The sequence below is a fragment of the Rhinopithecus roxellana genome, chromosome 14 (assembly GCF_007565055.1).
Source record: "Rhinopithecus roxellana isolate Shanxi Qingling chromosome 14, ASM756505v1, whole genome shotgun sequence".
NCBI classification, from domain to species: Eukaryota; Metazoa; Chordata; class Mammalia; order Primates; family Cercopithecidae; genus Rhinopithecus; species Rhinopithecus roxellana.
The window spans coordinates 30794868-30815882 of record NC_044562.1 but is presented as its reverse complement, the minus strand read 5'-3'; the positions used below and the strand labels follow the sequence as shown (position 1 = coordinate 30815882).

General features: G+C 42.6%; 1 protein-coding gene and 1 pseudogene across 2 annotated transcripts in view; both read left to right on the top strand.

Moving 5' to 3' along the window:
- The window catches only part of LOC104660034 (sterol 26-hydroxylase, mitochondrial), a 37065-nt gene that overhangs the window by 2107 nt on the left and 13943 nt on the right, over positions 1-21015 (top strand). The window lies entirely within an intron of this gene.
- LOC104660032 lies at positions 2056-3073 on the top strand (annotated as a pseudogene). The gene has a single exon (XR_747658.2). The product of XR_747658.2 is annotated as a eukaryotic translation elongation factor 1 epsilon-1 pseudogene (transcript).

Sequence of the window (21015 nt, the reverse complement as noted above, 5' to 3'; positions counted from 1 at the left end):
TGTGTCTGTGCTGGAAAGGAGTCAAAAATGAGGAGGAGCTGTGGGGACTGGGGACAGAACAGGCCTTTGAGGACAGCCTTGAAGATTAAGATAAGGGCCCTGGTTCCTCTGAGGGGCCATGGTGAGCTCTTGAGCAGGCATAGGGTGAAGATGGCCTGCATGGAACACTGGCCAGGCTGTGGTATGTGTAGTAGGAGAGGTGCAGAGGGTCTAAGGTGATGAAGGCTCAGGCATGGCAGGATCCAGGATGGAAAGGCAGATCTGAGCCACACTCCAGAGAAAGCTGGACTGGGGGTTGAGGATGAGGGAGAAGATGACCCTGAGGGCAACAAAGGGCAAAATGGACTACAACTAGGGCTGCATCCTCTGCAGTGTCCTGGTGGCTGCTGTCTCTCCTGCAGTCTTCCCTGTTGGGCTCATGTTTGTGAGACTTGGGGGTGTGAAAATAAGTAATTCAAAATCTAAGCTGTTGGAACTTTAAAATATTTTGAGCCTTAAGGGAATGTGATTATGTGATTATGGGACTCAAGTCACATAAGCAGGCTGCTGTAACCTAAGCAGCTGTATCTTTTGTTTCTCTGATTATAGATTAACTTTCTTCTTTACCTCTGGTTTTGAAAATGTTGTAAATGTCTGCAGGGGGTCAAGGAAGATGCCTTCCCTCTTCACTGTTGAACTTCATTGTAGATTAACTTCCTTTTATCTTTCTCACGCAAAGATTTCATGCCTATCACATTGCTTTAAGATGAAATGTTAACTATACTATTTTAAATTGGAAAGGAAATGAAAATGAGACACATGGAAAAGAAAACAAATGATAGCTAATTAAATTGTAACTCATAAACCAGCCTTGTATAGAAAGTGTTATAACCCTATGAAACTTTGTTTCCTGCCTATATAAGCAAGGACTTAACGTTTAACTTTGGAGCACTGATCCCATTTTTCTGGAGTGTGTTTCCCAAATGGCTGAGATACTCAACTTTTCACTTGAATAAAATGTTTAAAACTGGATTCTGATTCTTTTGATTATTTCAATTTGACAGGGGGCAGGTCAGAAAATACTGAGAGATGGTTTTGAAATCACTTGTGGACCCAGATCCTTTAAGCCAGTGGTCCCCAATTTTTTTGGCACCAGTTTTGTGGCAGACAATTTTTCCATGGACTGCGGTGGCGGGGCTGGTTTTGGGATGAGTCAAGTGCATTACATTTATTGTGTACTTTATTTCTATTATTGTTACATTGTAATATATAACAAAATAATTATACAACTCACTATAATGTGGACTCAGTGGGAGCCCTGAGCTTGTTTTCCTGCAACCAGACCATCCCATCTGGGGGTGATGGGAGAGAGTGACAGATCAGGCGTTAGATTCTCATAAGGAGTGTGCAGCCTAGATCCCTCACATATGTAGTTCACAATAGGGTTTGTGCTCCTATGAGAATCTAATGCCAGCACTGATCTGACAGGAGGCGGAGCTCAGGTGGTAATATGAATGATGGGGAGTGGCTGTAAATACAGATGAAGCTTTGCTCACTCACCTGCTGCTTACCTCCTGCTGTGAGGCCTGTTTCCTAACAGGTCACAGACTAGTACTGTTCTGTGGCCCAGGGGTTGGACACCCTGCTTTAAGCCAAGAAAACAGACTCTTGTTAACTTCTTCTGCTTGATTTAACCTTTAGAAATGGGAGAGGCCCAGTAAATGCCTCAAGGGTGAGAACTAAGGATTTCTCAGGGGCAGACTTGCTTAGGATGATGTCTAGAGCAGTAACTACCAAAGAAATTCTAGATGGCTTTAGAAGGAGGAAGAGGAAAGCAGGGGAAAAGTCAGGATGTATGGCTTTTTAAAGGAGAGTCCAGGGCTGGGATATAGCAGAGCCCCCTGGTTTCAGTCCTTGTATCCCAAACATCTTGGGGCACACGAACCTGGGCCATCCCATGGGAAATACATTAGCCGTTCCCACTATATGTGGCTGGTGTGCTTTAATAGAGAGAGGAGTGTTGTACATTTATAAAACTCAGTTAATAGCCCTTTAAAGAGGAGCTGCGGCCGGAAGATGGCGGCGGCTGCAGAATTGTCGCTGCTGGAGAAGTCCCTGGGACTGAGTAAGGGGAATAAATACAGTGCTCAGGGCGAGCGACAGATTCCAGTTCTTCAGACAAACAATGGTCCAAGTCTAACAGGATTGACTACTATAGCAGCTCATCTAGTCAAGCAAGCCAACAAAGAATATTTGCTGGGGAGTACTGCAGAAGAAAAAGCGATCGTTCAGCAAGTTAGAGTACAGGGTCACTCAGATAGATGGACACTCCAGTAAAAATGATATCCACACACTGTTGAAGGATCTTAATTCATATCTTGAAGATAAAGTCTCCCTTACAGGGTATAACTTTACCTTAGCAGATATCCTATTGTACTATGGACTTCATCGCTTTATAGTTGACCTGACAGTTCAAGAAAAGGAGAAATACCTTAATGTGTCTCGCTGGTTTTGTCACATTCAGCATTATCCAGGCATCAGGCAACATCTGTCTAGTGTTGTCTTCATCAAGAACAGGCTATATACTAATTCCCACTAGAAGCTGTCCATGCCATACAGAAGATCTATTAAAAATGTTTTAAATGTAAAATGTACTCTGGGCCACAGGACTAATGTAAATTAATATACAGTCATTCATTATTTGTTGAAGTTGATAGAATTTTTGAAGTGTAAACTTGTGTCTGAATGTTTTATTTGTTCTTTAGTTGAAGTTTTGCAATTTTTATGTCAAAATTCAATTGCTCTTAAACAAGTTGAGATCAAGTTATAAATTAACCTTCTTTTTAATAGATGACATTTATTTCAATAAAAGTTGCAAATCAGGGGCTTAATCTTAAAAAAATTGGTGGTCCTTTCAATGGTTGACATATTTGGCTATTTATTAATCTCTCTTTCATATTCTAAAATTCATTTTCCCCTTATGGATATTTATGGTAGTTTGTTAAGAACTGTGATAAATTGTGCCAAGGAAACAGGGAAGACAGATGGATTTGTTCTAAATATTTATGTGAGCTAGTAAATGTGGTTGAAAAAAAAAATAGCCCTTTAAAATTAGAGAATGTGTTTCAGTTACTCACTTGGTATCAGTTAGAATTTGTTAGATTGCCACTCAAACTGGTTTAAACTATAAAGCAGCTTTATTGACTCATAGAACTGAAAACTCCAATAGTTGAGTATCCTTCAGGTGTGTTTGTTCTAGAGATTCAGGAAGTCATCAAAGCTACAGCTTCAGCTGGGTGTGATGGCACAGTCCTACAGTCCCCCAGCTACTTGGGAGACTGAGGCAGAAGGATCCCTTGAATTCAGGAGTTTGAGACCAGACTGAGCAACATAGCAAGACCCTATCTCTAAATTTAAAAAATGACATCTCTGTTTTTCTGCGGTTCCCTTGGTTCAGCTGTCTTGCAGGAGTTGGTTGACTGGCTTGGCCTGGGTTAATTGCCTATCCATGAACCCATCATAGTGGCCAGGGGGAGATAGACATACCCTAATTAGCTTACCTCTGTGCAGGTTCACCCTCAAGCTGGGATTGGGGTCCCTCCCACCCAAACAAGGCATCTGCCACACAAAGGGGAGGATGGGAATGGATGTAGGAACAGCCAACCACAATGTCCCTTGCACCCTCAGTTGTCAAAAACTGCATTAGCACACACAAAAAAGTAATAAAAATAAGCTTTGAGAAGCATTGTAGCACTTGAGTGAGGTAGGAATTAGGACATGTAAAAGTCATACTACGTAAATGCCAGTGCCTTTCTCTTTCCTGATAAAAATTATGTTGAACGCTGGAAAAATGAAATGTAAACATATGTTACATTTATATCAATATCTTTCAAACATATTGATCCTGAGAATTATGAGATATCTATTATGTAGCTCTTATTATGGACTGCCTGGCTTTGTGACCCTTCCTGTGCCCCCCAGTGCCCAGGAGATTAATGATTTAATCTCCCCCAGATCCCCCAATGTCCTAAGCACATATGTGTCATTTTATGTTACCATGTTTCTCTTTCTTTTTTTTTTTCTTTATTTGAGACAAGGTTTCACTCTGTCACCTAGGCTGGAGTGCAGTGGTGCGATCATGGCTCACTGCAGTCTTGACCTCCCCAGCTCTAGCTGTCCTCCCACATCAGCCTTCCAAGTAGCTGGGACCACAGGCATGCACCACCATGCCTGGCTAATTTTTGTATTTTTGGTAGAGACAGGTTTTGCTATGCCCAGGCCGGTCTTGAACTCCTGAGCTCAAGCAATTCACCCACTTTGGCCTCCCAAAGTGCTGGAATTATGGGCATAAATTACTGTGCCTGGCCATCATGTATCACGTTTCTTATCATCACTTGTTTATATGGCTTAGAGATTGGGCTGTGAAGCTGTGAGGCCTGGGCCTATGCCTTTCCTACCTTTTTCCCCCAAGTGCCAGGCATGGTCTTAGACATAGGGGAGGTGCTATGAGTGGTACTGAGCAGTGGATACATCTGATGGTAAACTTATCTGTGACACTCTTCTTCCTAGCTCCCTGATCTGGGTTGTTTGACATATTATACAGTGAAGAAAAGACAATGAGGGAGGTGGGCAGATTGAACAAGCCTGACCCTTCAGTTCTCGGTGTTTGAGGTTTCAGAAACTAAATGTTGTCAACACATTCAGCATGGGCAGATGGTTGGGAACTGACCCACACTGGGCAAATCCAGAGAAACAAATGTGGACTGGAGTGCCCGCATGATTATTTAATGAGGAGGTGCTCTGGTTTGTGTTTCCTAAAGTTCATGTGTTGGAAGCTTGATCTCCAATGCAACAGTGTTGAGAGGTAAGACCTTTAAGAGGTGATTGGAATGATTCTGAATGATTAGTTATCATGAGAGTGGTTACTGATAAAAGATTATTTTAACCCCTCCCTCCCCACCTCACACACATGCCCTCTTACCCCTCTGCTTTCTGCCATTGGATGACGTTGCAAAAAGGTCCAAACCAGATACAGTCCCCTCAACCTTGGACTTTCCAGCCTCCAGAACTGTAAGAAATAAATTGCTGTTCTTTATAAATTACCCAGCTTCAGATATTCTGTTATATCAATACAAAACGAACTAAGATAGGAAGTCAAGCCTCCCAGGAATCATAATACTCCATTGCACTAGAACCCTCTGTTGTAGTTATCTATTGCTGCATAACAAACTATCCCAAATCGTGGTGGCCTAAAACAACAAATATTTTGTTATAGTCATAATTTTGTGTGTCAGGAATGTGGGCAGGGCACAGTGGAAATGACTTATCTCTGCTTCATGATGGAGCGGGCCTTCAGCTCAAATGGGCAAAAATGGAGAGGAGTGCTCAAGTGAGGCCATATGTCTGGGCCTTGAGTCTGGCTTTTAGCTGGCACGTCACCTCTTCTGGGGCCAGAATGGCCAAGATGACTTTTCTAGTTGCATGTTTGGTGCCTGGCCTGGTTTGGCCAGAGCAGCTGGTTATCTCTCTCTTCATATGACTGACTTGAGCTTCCTTACAGCATGGTGGTCTTAGAACACTTGGACTTCTTGCATGCACTGGCTTCCCCCAGAGTGAATGTTCCAAGAGACAGAAAATAATAGTTGCAGTTTCTTAAGGCCTGGTCCTGAAAATCAGCACAGTATCATTTCCACTGTATTCCACTCAACAAAGCAGTTACAGAGCCCACTGAGATCCTGGAGACATGGACTTCACCTCTTAATGGGAGGCATGTGAAGGAATCTGTAGCTGTCTTTAATCCTCTACACCTTTTCATCAGATTCAGTTACCTAGGGGGAGAAATTATTAACTACATTACTGAACCGCTTGGAAGGACCCAGAACGAAAGGAGTAGAATTGTATGGAAGAAAATTCCATCTGGGCCTTGGAGAAACCCTGTTGAATGTACTTCTCTGGTGACTCTCCATTAGGTTAATTATCTCTCTCCCTTGGACTATGAGTGATAAATGCTGCCAAATTCTTCCTATTTGGCTTCCTTCTTCTGGATTTTGTAAAAACCACTCCCATTCAGTTAACACATTCCTTCTTCAGTTTGACAAAAACCTTTGATTAGATAGATTTCTTCCTTAGCACTCATGTTACCATCAGGCCTTCCAGAGATTATTGTCTGTTTACCTTGACTGGACTTGAGTGTTTTTCAGGGTCATCTGGTAGACATCTATGAAGTTGTCCTTGAGGCCGTAGCAGAACAGGGAACATGGCCCAAAAGCCTCAGGGATGGGAATATGAAACTAGGTATTGGCCGGGTGCGGTGGCTCAAGCCTGTAATCCCAGCACTTTGGGAGGCCGAGACGGGCGGATCACGAGGTCAGGAGATCGAGACCATCCTGGCTAACACGGTGAAACCCCGTCTCTACTAAAAATACAAAAAATTGGCCGGGCGAGGTGGCGGCGCCTGTAGTCCCAGCTACTCGGGAGGCTGAGGCAGGAGAATGGCGTGAACCTGGGAGGCGGAGCTTGCAGTGAGCTGAGATCCGGCCACTGCACTCCAGCCTAGGCGACAGAGCGAGACTCCGTCTCAGAAAAAAAAAAAAAGAAACTAGGTATTAAGGCGAAATATGTGTGAGTTATGCCAGTTTTGCAATTACATTGCCAGAATGAATCATAGCAATTTAGCATTTGCACTTACAGACAAACTGCTGTGGGCAAAGAGACATGAAAGAATATTCAAGGCAGCCTTATATGTGGTCAGGAAAGATCAGAATGATTTAAATGTCCCATAGTAGGGGACTAATTAAATTATGGTACATCCATATGATGAAATTTCATGCAGCCTTTAAAAAGGTTAGGGACAGACCTATTAATATTTATTGCTTGCTAAGAGATGGAAAGAATGTGTTGAAAGAGAAAAACTTTAGCTGAATTAACTGAGCAAAGAACGATTCACAAATCAGACAGTGTCCCGAGCCAGAGTAGGCGCAGAGACTCCAGTGCAGCCACGTAGTGGAAGAAGATTTATGAACAGAAAAAGGAAAATGACATACAAAAAATGGAAGTGAGGTACAGAAACAGCCAGATTGATTATAGCTTGGCATTTACCTAATATGAACACGGTTTGAACAGTTGGCCATCTCTGATTGCCCAAAACTTGGTGATTGGCACAAGAGTAGGCTACAGTCTGTATACAACTCCATTTACATTATAGGTCGTAATGTGCTGAGAAACCTTCAGGCCAAACATAATATATAAGGAGGCAGTGTTAGGCTAAACTTGAACTTGATTTAACAATTCCCCACTTTTGGTTATCTCAGTTTTAGAGGATGACCAAGAATTTACTCACTGATGTCACTATCACCATTGTAAATGTATTTATTTGGTCTTGGAACCCATTGGGAAATAGCAGAGCAGTGGGTTTTGTAAGATGGGAACAAGGACTTCAGGTTATTTTTTTGTAAAGGTTAGAGTAGAGGGTACCTCTTTATGCTGGGATGTCCCGTTTACAGAAGAAAAACAAAACCTAGTCTGTTCTAGGATCTATTTGTTTCCTTAAAGTCTTAGTTTGATTATGTCACATTTAGCATAAGTGACTCTATTTTGGTTTGGTGTGGTCTGTTGGAGGCTAGTGCATGAGCTCAGTCCAAAACAATGCTCTCCCATAATTTGTTTACAATTTCTCCTCTTTTGGTCAGTTTCTTACTTAGGTAAGAGTATGAGCAAAACTTAGGACCTTAGCACTGCTCTCAGTTACCACCATTTTGTGTTTCTGGTCTCAGCACATCATTCATAGGTTATGGTGACTTTCATGGTCACATATTTCTTTTAGTTGTTTTCATTCCAGTTGAAGAGAGACCATTTGACATTCTACAGATGGCTGCATGCAAACATTTAAAACTTTTGAGAGAATACATTGCACCAGGGAGACTACTGTTATGACTATCAAGAGGATAATACCTAGAGTTTGGAGTATGCTCCTTAGCCAGGTTCCCCATAAACCAAACCAACTAAAATCAAATAGATCGAAGAATCAGCTAGATAAAAATTCTACTTGCTTTGACTAAGCAGTCTCTTTGTTAATCCCCTACGACTGAATCTCTAAAATACCAGATGTGATGGAAGTGCCAGCAGCTGCATAGATACCTCCCTGTTTAGCCAGTAGGTAATCTAGAGCAAGTTTATTATTTAGCATAACTTTCAGAAGAGAATTTAAAGTCTGTTGTGTAACCATATCCTTTACAGTAGGATCTGCTAGAGAGTCTATCATGAGGGATAAATTTCTTTCTTTCTTTTTCTTTTCTTTCTTTTTTTTTTTTTGAGATGGAGTCTCGCTCTGTCACCCAGGCTGGAGTGTAGTAGTGCCATCTCGGCTCACTGCAGCGTCCACCTCCCAGGTTCAAGTGATTGTCCTGCCTCAGCCCCTGAGTAGTTGGGATTACAGGCATGTGCCACCATGCCTGGCTAAGTTTTGTATTTTTAGTAGAGATGGGGTTTCACCATGTTGTCCAGGCTGGTCTTGAACACCTGACTTCAAGTGATCCACCCGCCTCAGCCTCCCAAAGTGCTGGGATTATAGGCATGAGCCACTGCACCCAGCTGAGGGATAAATTTCCAATCATTTCCACTCCAAACCATGGAAAAAAGGACCTAACACATGATACCCTTTGAGAAGAGTGAAGACCTGCAAATGATCTTTTAATCCATGATGTAGGTTAAGAGGAGTGGACCAGTGTTCTGTTTCTGACTGACTATGAGGCAACGTATGTGTCATTAAAATTTCTCACCTACATTGGGCCTTTGTCTTGCATCTATTAAGGCATAAGGTTATCCATGTAATAAGGCTGGCTGCAAAATCTTTCACAAATAAAAGTACACTCCATGAGTGCACACAACAGATCCCCTTTTCACTTCTACTGTTCATAGAGGCATAAGCAAAGAAAAAAAATTGGAAGATAACAGTCTCGTGATAGTAAAGAAGTCTTGATCTGTGATCTTGGGAAAAAGCTGTCTACATCAAGGATACCGTCATCTTCTGGGGAGAAACTTCCCTGGTTAGCTTTACTTTAAGGTTTCTAATGGGTTTACAGTTCCGAGTATGTGGAGGGACCTTTCTGAGTTATGAGATTATGAACCAAGATTCAAGGTCTGAAAGTCTTGATGCAGTGTGGATGGCAAGGGCAGTCTTTCTGTGACATTCCCAGAAGACCAACTCTTTGGGTTCTAGATTGTGAAAGGCTTGATGTCCTCAGTCAGTGAACCATGAAAAGCTTTCTTTACCTGGTGAAAATACAAGGTGGCATAATGAACTATTGTTATAACATCAGTCCTCTTGTGTGGGAAAGCTTTTATACAACCAGAAAACCTGCATTGAAAATGACAATAGAATGAAAACCCTCTACAAATGTTTAAATGTCCCATCAGGTAGTGAAATGTACCTGAAATTTTGATTGTCTTCCCAGGAATATGGGTTTGACAAACCAAATGTTGGTCATAAACTATTTTAGCAATTTGGAAGTCACTACCCCCCCCACCACACACACACACACACACACACACACACACACACACACGTGTATATATATTTAACTTGGATCATTTAATCTTTTTTTTTTTGAGATGGAGTTTCACTACTATTGCCCAAGCTGGAGTGCAATGGTGCGATCTTGGCTCACCGCAACCTCCGCCTCCTGGGTTCAAGTGATTCTCCTGCCTCAGCCTCCCTAGTAGCTGGGATTACAGGCATGTGCCAACACGCCTGGCTAGTTTTGTATTTTTAGTAGAGATGGGGTTTCTCCATGTTGGTCAGGCTGGTCTTGAACTCCCGACCTCAGGTGATCCGCCCACCTCGGCCTCCCAAAGTGCTGGGATTACAGGCGTGAGCCACCGTGGCCGGTCAATTTGGATCATTTTTTCTTTTTCATGATGAGTTATGGAATGCAGAACTTTTAATAACAAAAGCTTTAAGGACTCAGGAAGGACAAGGTGGCTGTTCTGGTTCTCCGTGAGTCCATGCTTAACATCGGACTTATGTCCTCTTGAATACCAGTTGTTTCTCCAATTTAGGTGCATAGCACCATATATTAATAACATTCATTAAAATATAACCTGAAGAAGGTTAAACATTATTTCTAATTTGACAATGCTTCCCATGTAACTTCGCATGTCAAATAATTCTGTTTACCTCTCTTTTGGAGGCTCCAGGGAACCTCTGTAACATCCCAAAGTTAAAAGTCAAAAATGACTTAATTTTGAAGCTGAAATCTGATTTTTGGGAAGCCTGTCAAATATGTCAAAGATTTAAAACACTTGACCAAAATAGGTCACCACAAAACAATAGTCATTCATTTAACCAAAGTGATAATTTAAAGATTCTTTCTGTTTGTTTGTTTGTTTTTTGAGACAGAGTCTTACTCTGTCGCCCAGGCTGGAGTGTGATGGCACGATCTTGGCTCACTGCAACCTCCGCCTTCTGGGTTTAAGTGATTCTCCTGCCTCAGCCTCCTGAGTAGCTGGGACTACAGGCGTGCACCACCATGCCCAGCTAACTTTTGTATTTTTAGTAAAGACGGGGTTTCATCATGTTGGCCAGGCTGTCTTGAACTCCTGACCTCAGGTGATCCAACCAGCTTGGCCTACCAAAGTGCTGGGATTAGAGGCAGGAACCAACCCACCTGGCCTGAAAGATTCTTAAAAACAAAAAATCTGTACTCTTTGATAAAGGAGACTCAGTTTTCCAAACAATCAAAAAAGACAGCATGAGACAGAATCTGTCTCTTCTCTTTTTTCTTTTTGCAGTTTATGTAAAAAGTGAACAAAACTATTTTACTGTCTTATTAACACCACAGAAAGTTTTATTCAAAAAAGAAAAATAAATTTTACTTTTGTATTAGTATATTATCATATTAAAACTAATTTTAATAAAACTTCATAAATACATGTATCAAATTTGTCATCTTTTAAACCACACAAGATTTCCATAAACCTTTTGTTTTACATTTTCCCCAAGTTTCTTTTTTTCTCTTTTTTTGGAGACAAATTCTCACTTTGTTACCCAGGCTGGAGTGCAGTTGCACGACCCCAGCCCACTGCAACGTCCACCTCCTGGGTTCAAGTAATTCTCGTGCCTCAGACTCCCAAGTAGCTGGGATTATAGGTGTGTGCCACCATGCCTGGCTAATTTTTTGTATTTTAGTAGAGATAGGGTTTTGCCATGTTGGCCAGGCTGTTGTAGGACTTTCCCCTTAGTTCAATTAAAATTGGGGCCCTTGCCACACAACTCTAAAGGAAAGATTAGGCTCGCGGACACATAGAAGAGTGAGAAAAATGGAATTTATTGGGTGAAAAGGAAAAAAATTCAGCAAAGCTAGAATTTTGCCTGTTAACAGGCCGCCATCTCACAGATTGAATCCCCAGGTTACCACCCTGGAACAGGAGAGGACAGTCTCCTCCCCTGCAAACAGCGTGAACCTCCCGAGGCTCCAGCCCAGTGCGTAGACCAGTCGGAGTTTCTCCAGGGACCTCTTTTTGCTTGGCTGTCTCATTCCCCACTCTAAAGAAGTACCTCTAACTGCCATTAGAATAAGGATTGGGATAAGGATGAAGATTGATCTTAACTGCTTCCTGCTGACAGGGGGCACTGTTTTGGGAAAATGGCAGTCATATCTCCCTCAGAGGCCTAAGGGTCCCTGGCAAAATGGGCCACTGTCCGAGACTCTGGTTGCATGACCATTTGGAGTTTGATGGCCTGAAGATGAGAAGAGACAAACCAGGTTATTAGAAAACATGTATCAAAATGAGAAAAGGGTGGGTAAGGTCAGCTCAAAAATCCCAAGGCCTTTTACCAGTTTGCCCAGGGAGAGGGAGGCCAAAATCCTGACTGGTTAAAAAAACCTTATTTATCCTTTTGCCGGCATGTTGGGCTTCTGGGTTCCCTTCCCCTGAGCCCAATCCTGAACCAGCCAGTTTAAGGTTTGGGGAATTAACTTTTCCCAGTTTGGAGGATGCATCTGAGGGGAGTGTCCTGTAGTACAGAGCCACAATTACCTATCAGTGAAGAGAGGACAGAGGAGGAGAAAAGAAAAAAGAAGGGCCGGGCGCGGTGGCTCAAGCCTGTAATCCCAGCACTTTGGGAGGCCGAGACGGGCGGATCATGAGGTCAGGAGATCGAGACCATCCTGGCTAACACAGTGAAACCCCGTCTCTACTGAAAAATACAAAAAACTAGCCAGGCGAGGTGGCGGGCGCCTGTAGTCCCAGCTACTCGGGAGGCTGAGGCAGGAGAATGGCGTAAACCCGGGAGGCGGAGCTTGCAGTGAGCTGAGATCCGGCCACTGCACTCCAGCCTGGGCAACAGAGCGAGACTGTCTCAAACAAACAAACAAAACAAATGGGTCAAAGAAAAAAGAAGGCACTTTTTCAAAGGGGTCCCAGGGGTTCAGGATGCAGCACTTGAAAGGGTGCAGACTGAAGATGAATGGCTACTCATCTGAAAAGAGAGGAGCAGGGGTCCCTGGTTCCCTTCTCTTCCTGCCAAATATCTGGGGTGCATAAAGGAGAGAAGGAAGAGCATTATCTTTCCCTCTTCCATCCTTGCATCCCCGAATCCCGACAACTGTGACAGGGTGCCACCCATGGGTGTCAAAGCGGCCTGCACCCATGAAGCAGGGAGTGCCTAGAGAATAGGAATTATCCATTCTCACCTATGTCTCTATTCCCACTAGTATCAGTAGCCTTGGAGTTCCCTAGACCTCATTTACGCCACAGATGCTAGCATGACCTTTATCTATGAAATGAGAGGCTTGGCCTAATCAGCAGGAATTAGTCATGCTCACCTGTGCTGTGCCTTTTAACCTCTGTTATTGTCTGCCTCTGGATCCCTTAGATCCAGTTTTCTTTCCTAGGGCTTTGACCCGAAGCTTGGAATTGAGTTTGGGACAAAATTGTGTCTCAGGGGGTGTTGCATGGACTCCTTATCATAAGCCAAATGCTAAGGTGAAACTGTGGAATTGAGTCCTCCTCCAACAAGGGAGAGGAAAGAATGGCTTGTGACACACCCAGATGACTGGTGGCTATAGTTACGCTTGCTAAGACTTGGGTGCATGGTGCTTGGTTTTGGTTAGCTCCCTTGGTCTTACTTTCCCAAAAAGAAAACCTCCAAGTGATGGACATCCTGCTTATTCCCATCACCTGGTGGGATTTGGAGGCTAATTGCTCAGAACTAGAATATTGACCCAGATTTTTACATTATCCATCCCCTTTTTCTTTCTGAGCTGCAGCCAAAGATTGCTGGTTGGTTCACAGGAGCAGGCAGGGTTAGTCTAAAATGTAGGCAAAATCTTAAGAACAACGAATGAGTTTAGAATTTAATTATAAATGTATGATAAGTTTTGAAACGTAATTTCTCTCTCTCCAGTCCTCATTTTTGTTAAAATAAATCATAATAGGACTGAGTTGTTTGCAAAGCAGATGTTAGTCTTATACTTGACCTGATTATTTGCGTAAAGTACAGCAAGAATAATTATTTCTACATAGGCCTTTTAGATTGGTTCTGATGGAACTCTGTTCCACAAGGAAGCTCAGATAAGACCTTTTAAAGCTGAGCCCAGCCATGGGTTTGTATCCTCAAATACCTGTGAGTTGGGTGATCCTCTCCTTTAACATCCCAAGATAAACTCGGAGCTCCTGGGCCTGTTAGAGAGTGACATTCTTTACTGACCACAGGTCAGGAACCCTGTACAGGGACTGTGTAGATGAAGGTATAAGGCCAGTTTCTTTTCCCCAAGGGGCTTTTATTGGCTTGGCAAGTCGAGCTTGACTCCTTAAAGGGAAGCATACTTTTCCAGTCAAAGCCTTGGTAAACCAACAGTTTCTCCAATTGTGTCCTATCGCAAAAGAAAAAGGGATTCTTATTGCACTGATGCAAACAACTATATTGCCATAAATTAAGAATACTCTGCTGGGTGCAGTGGCTCACGCCTGTAATCCCAGCACTTTGGATGGCTAAGGCAGATGGATCACCTAAGGTCAGGAGTTTGAGACTAGTCTGGCCAACATGGTGAAACCCCGTCTCTACTAAAAATACAAAAGTTAGCCAGGTGTGGTGGCGCACACCTGTAATTCCAGCTACTTGGGAAGCTGAGGCAGGAGAATCACTTGAACCCGGGAGGTGGAGGTTGTAGTGAGCCGAGATCACGCCACTGTACTCCAGCCTGGGTGACAGAGCCAGACTCTGTCTCAAAAAAAAAAAAAAAAAAAAAAAAAAAGAAAAAGAAAAAGAAAAAAAGAGTACTCACAGATAATTTCCAAATTCTAGAGGAACCTGGCAGAGAGAAATAAACAAACATGCTCCAAATTTTGTTCACAGGCTTATAGCTTACTCAATTATTGAGGCTGTAAATAGTTCAAAACATGTTTCCTTGACTCTGAAAAACAAAACAAGGATCAGCAATATTACAAGCAAAAGTCAAAAAAACTTGTTTCAGTTTCCTGAGTTCTGTTTCAGTTAGTTCTTTTTTTGCTTGATATTTGTGAACGTTTCAGCTCTTCCTTTATTCCAATGTTACAATATCCAAAGTTATCAGAAACCTGCATTTGAGAGCACCTGTCAGAGTTCTATAGCTTACTATAAACCGTCTTTTGAAAAGGATTAAAACAAGACAACAATTGTCTGTGACTAACAAAATTCCCAGGGTAGTTATAGTTAGAAACACAATTGACAAAGAGGTTTGGTTATCTTTGATTTACAATATCTTAACAACCTTAATTATAATTTTTTTTTGAGACGGAGTTTTGCTCTTTTTGCCCAGCCTGGAGTGCAATGGCATGATCTCAGCTCACTGCAATCTCCCTCTGCCTGCCAGGTTCAAGCAATTCTCCTGCCTCGGCCTCCCGAGTAGCTGGGATTACAGGCACCCGCCACCACTCCTGGCTAATGTTTTGTATTTTTAGTAGAGACGGGGTTTCACCATGTTGGCCAGGCAGGTTTTGAACTCCTAATCTCAGGTGACCCACCTGCCTTGCCTCCCAAAGTGCAGGGATTACAGGCATGGGCCATTATGCCTGGCCTTAATTATGATTGATAGCATGTACTCAGACATCAGAATTTTAGAGATCCCATACAATTTTGGAACATATATCAGCATTATTCACCAAGATATAACCTAAAGAAGATCGAACACCATTTTGGCAATCTCATGTAACTAAACATGACAAATTATCCTGTTTACCTTTTCCAGAGACCCTCTGAACCATCCAAAAAGCCATGCATCAGGAAAGACAATTTTGAAACTGAAGTTTGATATTGGGAAGGCTGTTAAATATGTTAGAGGTTTAGAACACCTGATGTTATGAAATGGAATTCCAGATTATCATAAATTATTTATTTTGCCAAAATGATGACTCAGAAACTTAAAAGCAAAAAACCTTTTATAACTCTTCACAAATTTTGCTAAAGAGCAGATTAGTGCCTTAGGAGTACCTTGTGCTTTTATTTCAATGTTCACTTTACAGAAAAAGCATATAATACCCTTTGGAATTTAGTCAATATATTCACACACAGAATTTTGCAAGATTAATTTTTATAATCCTTCCACTACTTATTTGAATTTTTAGCTTTATCTTATCTAATTTAAAACAATCTTTTAACCCTGGGCAATAATTTACATTTTCATGCCTTCTTATAATTTTTTTTTTTTTTTTGAGACAGAATCTTGCTCTGTCACCCAGGCTGGAGTGCAGTGGTGTATCTTGGCTCACTGTAACCTCTGCCTCCCAGGTTCAAGCAATTCTCATGCCTCAGCCTCCTGAGTAGCTGGAATTACAGGCGTTCACCACCATGCCTGGCTGATTTTTTTGTATTTCTAGTAGAGATGGAGTTTCACCATGTTGGCCAGGCTGGTCTCGAGCTCCTGACCTCAGGTGATCTGCCTGCCTTGGCCTCCCAAAGTGCTGGGATTACAGGCATGGGTTACCATGCCCAGCCTTCTTGTAATCTTTTATTAAAAATACATTTTATTGTTCTTACACACCTCGCATATGTATCTATTTTCAGTGTTTTCAATTACATGTTATAATGGTAACTCCTAGCAATTTTAACTTTAATGTAAAACCTGGTAAATTGTTTCAATTGTGTGCTACGAGTAGCCAAGGTTTGACTCCTTCCAGCATAATTAAGGGTGTAGTTAATTCTGTACGTCCCCAGGCCTTACCAGTTGTGAAGTAGGAAAGTCAAATAGTTCTCAAAACCCAGAAGGCAGTTTAGAACCTTAAAACACTTAGCAAGCCTAATACCTAACCTGCATAATTTAGTTCACCTATTTATATTTTGATGATATGTGCTTTTTACCAATAATCAGCCGGCCATGCAAGGCCCTTGGGTCATGTGTCCCAGCCCCAGCAGGGAGGGACAGGGACGGGTGGGCAGCGGGGAGCCACCCCTTGCTGGTCTGTCCCAAAAAAAGAAGGAAAAGGCCATGGAAAGGTGGGCACAATTTCCTCTACCCTCAGAAGTCTAAGGGAAAAGAGGCTTAGAAGCAAGCCTCAGCCTCCCAAGAAGCTAGGACTACAGGTGTGCGCCACCATACCTGGCGAATTTTAAAATTATTTTGTAGGAACAGGGGTCTCACTATGTCGCCTAGGCTTGTCTCGAACTCCTAGGCTCAAGTGATCCTTTTGCCTCGGCCTCTCAAAGTGCTGGGATTACAGGGTGAGCCACTGCACCCAGCCTGTGATAGTTAATTTTATGTCAATTTAGCTAGGCTATTGTAGCAGGACAAGCCACAGACAAAACTCCTCAGACACCGAGTTAAAGAAGGAAGGGGTTTATTCAGCCAGGGGCATTGGCAAGACTTCTGTCTCAAGAGCCAAGCTCCTCGAGTGAGCAATTCCTGTCCCTTTTAAGGGCTCACAACTCTAAGGGCGTGCATGTGAGAGGGTCATGATTGATTGAGCAAGCAGCGGGTACGTGACTGGGGGCTGCATGCACCGGTAATTAGATTGGAACAAAACAAAATAGGGATTTTCACAGTGCATTCCTATACAATGTTTGTAATCTATAGATAACAGAACCAATTAGGTCAGGGGTCGGTCTTTAACTACCAGGCCCAGGGTGTGGCACCGGGCTGTCTGCCTGTGGATTTCATTTCTGCCTTTTAGTTTTTACTTCTTCTTTCTCTGGGGGCAGAAATTGGGCATAAGATGATATGAGGGGTGCTCTCCTCCCTTACTATGATACTCAGTTGTTTGGTCAAGCACCAGCCTAGATGTTGCTGTGAAGGTAACATTAACATTAAATTGGCAGGGCCGGGCATGGTGACTTCTGCCTGTAATCCCAGCGCTTTGGGAGGCTGAGGCAGGTGGATCACTTGAGCCTAGGAGTTCAAGACCAGCCTGGGCAACATGGTGAAACCCTGTCTCTACTAAAAACACAAAAATTAGCTGGGCGTGGTGGCATATGCCTGTAATCCCAGATATTTGGGAGGCTGAGAGATGAGAATTGCTTGAACCCAGGAGGCAGAAATTGTAGTGAGCTGAGATTGTGCCACTGCAGTCCAGCCTGGGTGACAGAGCGAGACTCGATCTCAACAAACAAACAAACAAACCCATGAAATTGGCAGTAAAGCAAATTCGAGTAAAGCAGATTGCCCTCCGTAATGTAGGTAGGCCTTGTTCAAGCAGTGGAAAAAGCCTTGTGTGAAAAGACTGAAGTCCCCAGAAGGGGATTGAATCTGCCTCCAGACCACCTTCAGATTCAACATTGCAATATTGACCCCTGTTGGAATTTCCAGCCTGCCAGCCTGTGCGGCAGATTTTATACTTGCCCACTGTTAGGGACAAACTGCCCCAAAAACCTTCTTGGCGCTCCCCACCCCTCCCCATAATGCTCTGCAACTCTTTTGCGTGCTGCCCGCCCTTCCCCCAAGTCTCTTTACGTTTCTAAGCCCTTATCTAGGCTGTGAAGCCAGCAGACTTCACTTATCAGACCTTGCTGTGATAAGCAAACCCCAATTACAAACCATCCAGACTGCACGAGGGGCGGGGGCGGGGGGAGGGGGAGGTCGTGGGAAGCATAAACAAACTTTACCTACACCCTCCTGTAAGTTCCTGTTTATCTAGCTGCTACCATAAACGTCACAAGGTGATATGTGGCAAAATTAACCAGCAAATAACCTCGAGATGTGGCCATACCAAAGAACACCCTCAAAGTCCCCTCCCCAATATAAACCCCTCATTCTGTAAGCTTGGGGCTGCTTCCTCACTGACTGTTAAGGGAGCAGCCGGCAGGTTAATAAAAACTTGCTTGCCTGACTTTGGGTCTATTTTTCCTTTCTCTCAGCTAACTTTACACCAACCTCCATGATCACGTGAGCCAATTCTGTAAAATAAATCTCTCTCTATATATACATACATCCTATTGTTTCTTTTTGTTTCTGGAGAATCCTTTTAAATATATCCACAAAATTACATCAGTCCACTGTCCAATCTGAGAGTTTCTTCCAAATCCAGTTAAAGCAATTTTTAGACTATACCCATGGGTATCTCTCGGTGCCCCAATGACTTGTGCCCAGTGTCGGAAAAGGCTGAACAGGTTTGACAACTGTGTTTGCCATCAAGTCCCCAGCACACCTTGACCAGTGCATAAATCCTCTGGTCCTCCTTAGAGAAGGAGGGACTTGGGTTTCTGCCCTAGTCCTGTTCATCTTGATGGGGGTGAGATCTTTGCGAAACACAAGGAGACATATGACTGTAATGCAAGTTGTGGGGTACCCCCATTGCTGAGAAAGCCCTGCTAGACCGCAGCCAAGGGGTTTTATATTCTGCAACTCTTTTCTGAGAGAGGACAAGGCAGAAAGTCCATATCTCAGAACCTGAGAGGTGATAAGAAGCTGTCTTGGGACGCCTCCGAGGGAGATGGGGAGGCCAGTGAGGAGTGGGAGGGGCCTCCCATTCTTCAGTGTTCCAGGAGGATCACAGGGCAATAAGTCTTCAAGGCTCAGGGAGGCTGAGTCCAAGCCTTTGTGTATATGGATATGTGGAAGGTCTTAAGGGTGCTATGGCAAAGTCACACAGCCTGGTAGTGCTGAGCTAAACTAGAACAAAATCTGTAGCCAAGCAGTCCCTGACCCCTTAACTGGTACTGCCTGCTGGGGATGACTGAGTTGAGATAAAAACACAAGACTGGCCTGGCACGGTGGCTCACACCTGTAATCCCAGCACTTTGGGAGGCTGAGGCGGGCAGATCACCTGAGGTCAGGAGTTTGAGACCAGCCTGACCAACATCCTGAAACCCGGTCTCTGATAAAAATAGTAGAGCTGGGCATGATGGTGGGCACCTGTTATCCCAGCTACTTGGGAGGTTGAGGCAGGAGAATCGTTTGAACCCGGGAGGTGGAGGTTGCAGTGAGCTGAGATCATACCACTGCACTCCAGCGTGGGTGACAGAGTGAGACTCCATCTCAAAAAAATTTCTTTTTAATAAAAAAAGAAAAAATAAAGATAAGACACTCCAAGTCGGCCAGGTGTGATGGCTCACAAAAAAATAAAAATAAATAAATAAAAACACATGACCATGAGACAAGCACTTTCTTTTCCTATAAAAATTATCTTAAAAAAAATCACATAAATATGAGTTACAATTACATGCTAATTTTGTGGCTACATACCACATTTAATAGAAAATGCCATTTAGAATTGAAATAACTTACAGAAGTAATATATGCATATTTTAGAGAAATGAGAAAATTAAAGAAACAAAAAGAAGAAAATCCAAATCGTCCATAATCCCAACTCCTATCGCATAGCACGATGCCTTATACCCATAGGTTCTTAATAAGCGTTTGTGAGATGAATACGTAGATACACCCATGATCTTGTTATAAACAGACAGGCATTGTCTGGTTTCCCCATATGTCATCTACATACATATGTTTTTTAAAATAAAAGCGTACCATATGCTCTCTTTTGTAACTTGCCATTTTACAGAAAAATAAGTATGAATATCTTTTTCAATAAACACACTTATATAACAATTTTTAATGACTGAAAAGCATTTCGTTGGATGACTACATCAGAATTTACTGAACCCTGTTGTTATACATTTAGATTTTTCATGTTTAAAGCTTTGATTAACATTAATATATCTAGCACTAAATGTTTGTGTACATTCTCAATTATTTTCTTAGAACAAAACTCCTAAAGTGGAACCATTGTGGTAAAGGATTTGTTCAGATCTTTGATATGTAGCATCTGTCAAATTGTCCTCCAGAAAAGTTGCAAAGGGAATACTTTTGCATGACCAAGGCCATTCCAAAAAACAAACACATGGCCACACACGGTGGCTCACATTGCTTGTAATCTCAGTACTTTCAGAGGCTGAGGTGAGTGGATCACTTGAGGTCAGGAGTTCGAGACCAGCCTGGCCAATATGGTGGAACCCTGTCTCTACTAAAATACAAAAACATTAGCCAGGCGTGGTGCCGCATGCCTGTAATCCCAGCTACTCGGGAGGCTGAGGCAGGAGAATCACTTGAACCTGGGAAGTAGAGGTTGCAGTGAGCTGAGTTGGCGTCACTGCACTCCAGCCTGGGCAACAGAGTGAGACTCCACATCTCAAAAAAAAAAAAAAAAAAAAAAAAAGCCAATTTATTTTTGCAAATAAGTACATGCAGAATATATATCATGAAGATATACCATTTTCAACTATGATATTTGCAAAAACAGTCTCTGCAAATATAGTTGAAAATGGTATGTCTTCGTGATATATATTCTGCATGTTCTTATTTGTAAGATTGAGCCTGTTTTCTGAATAGATTTACTATTTATATTTCTTTTTTTGTAAATTCCGTATTTTTATTTTTATGTCTGTTTTTCTAAAAAGTCTTTGAATTGTGTATTCACACATATTTTCTTCTTGTCTTTTTGTAGTTTCTTTTAAAATCTTTATCCCACCTGGGATTAGTTTCTGTGTATGGTGTGAGGTCCACAAGGCAGGTGCCTGACCAAGGGGTCACATAAGGAGCAGGAATGGAGCCTGCACTTGGCTTGCCA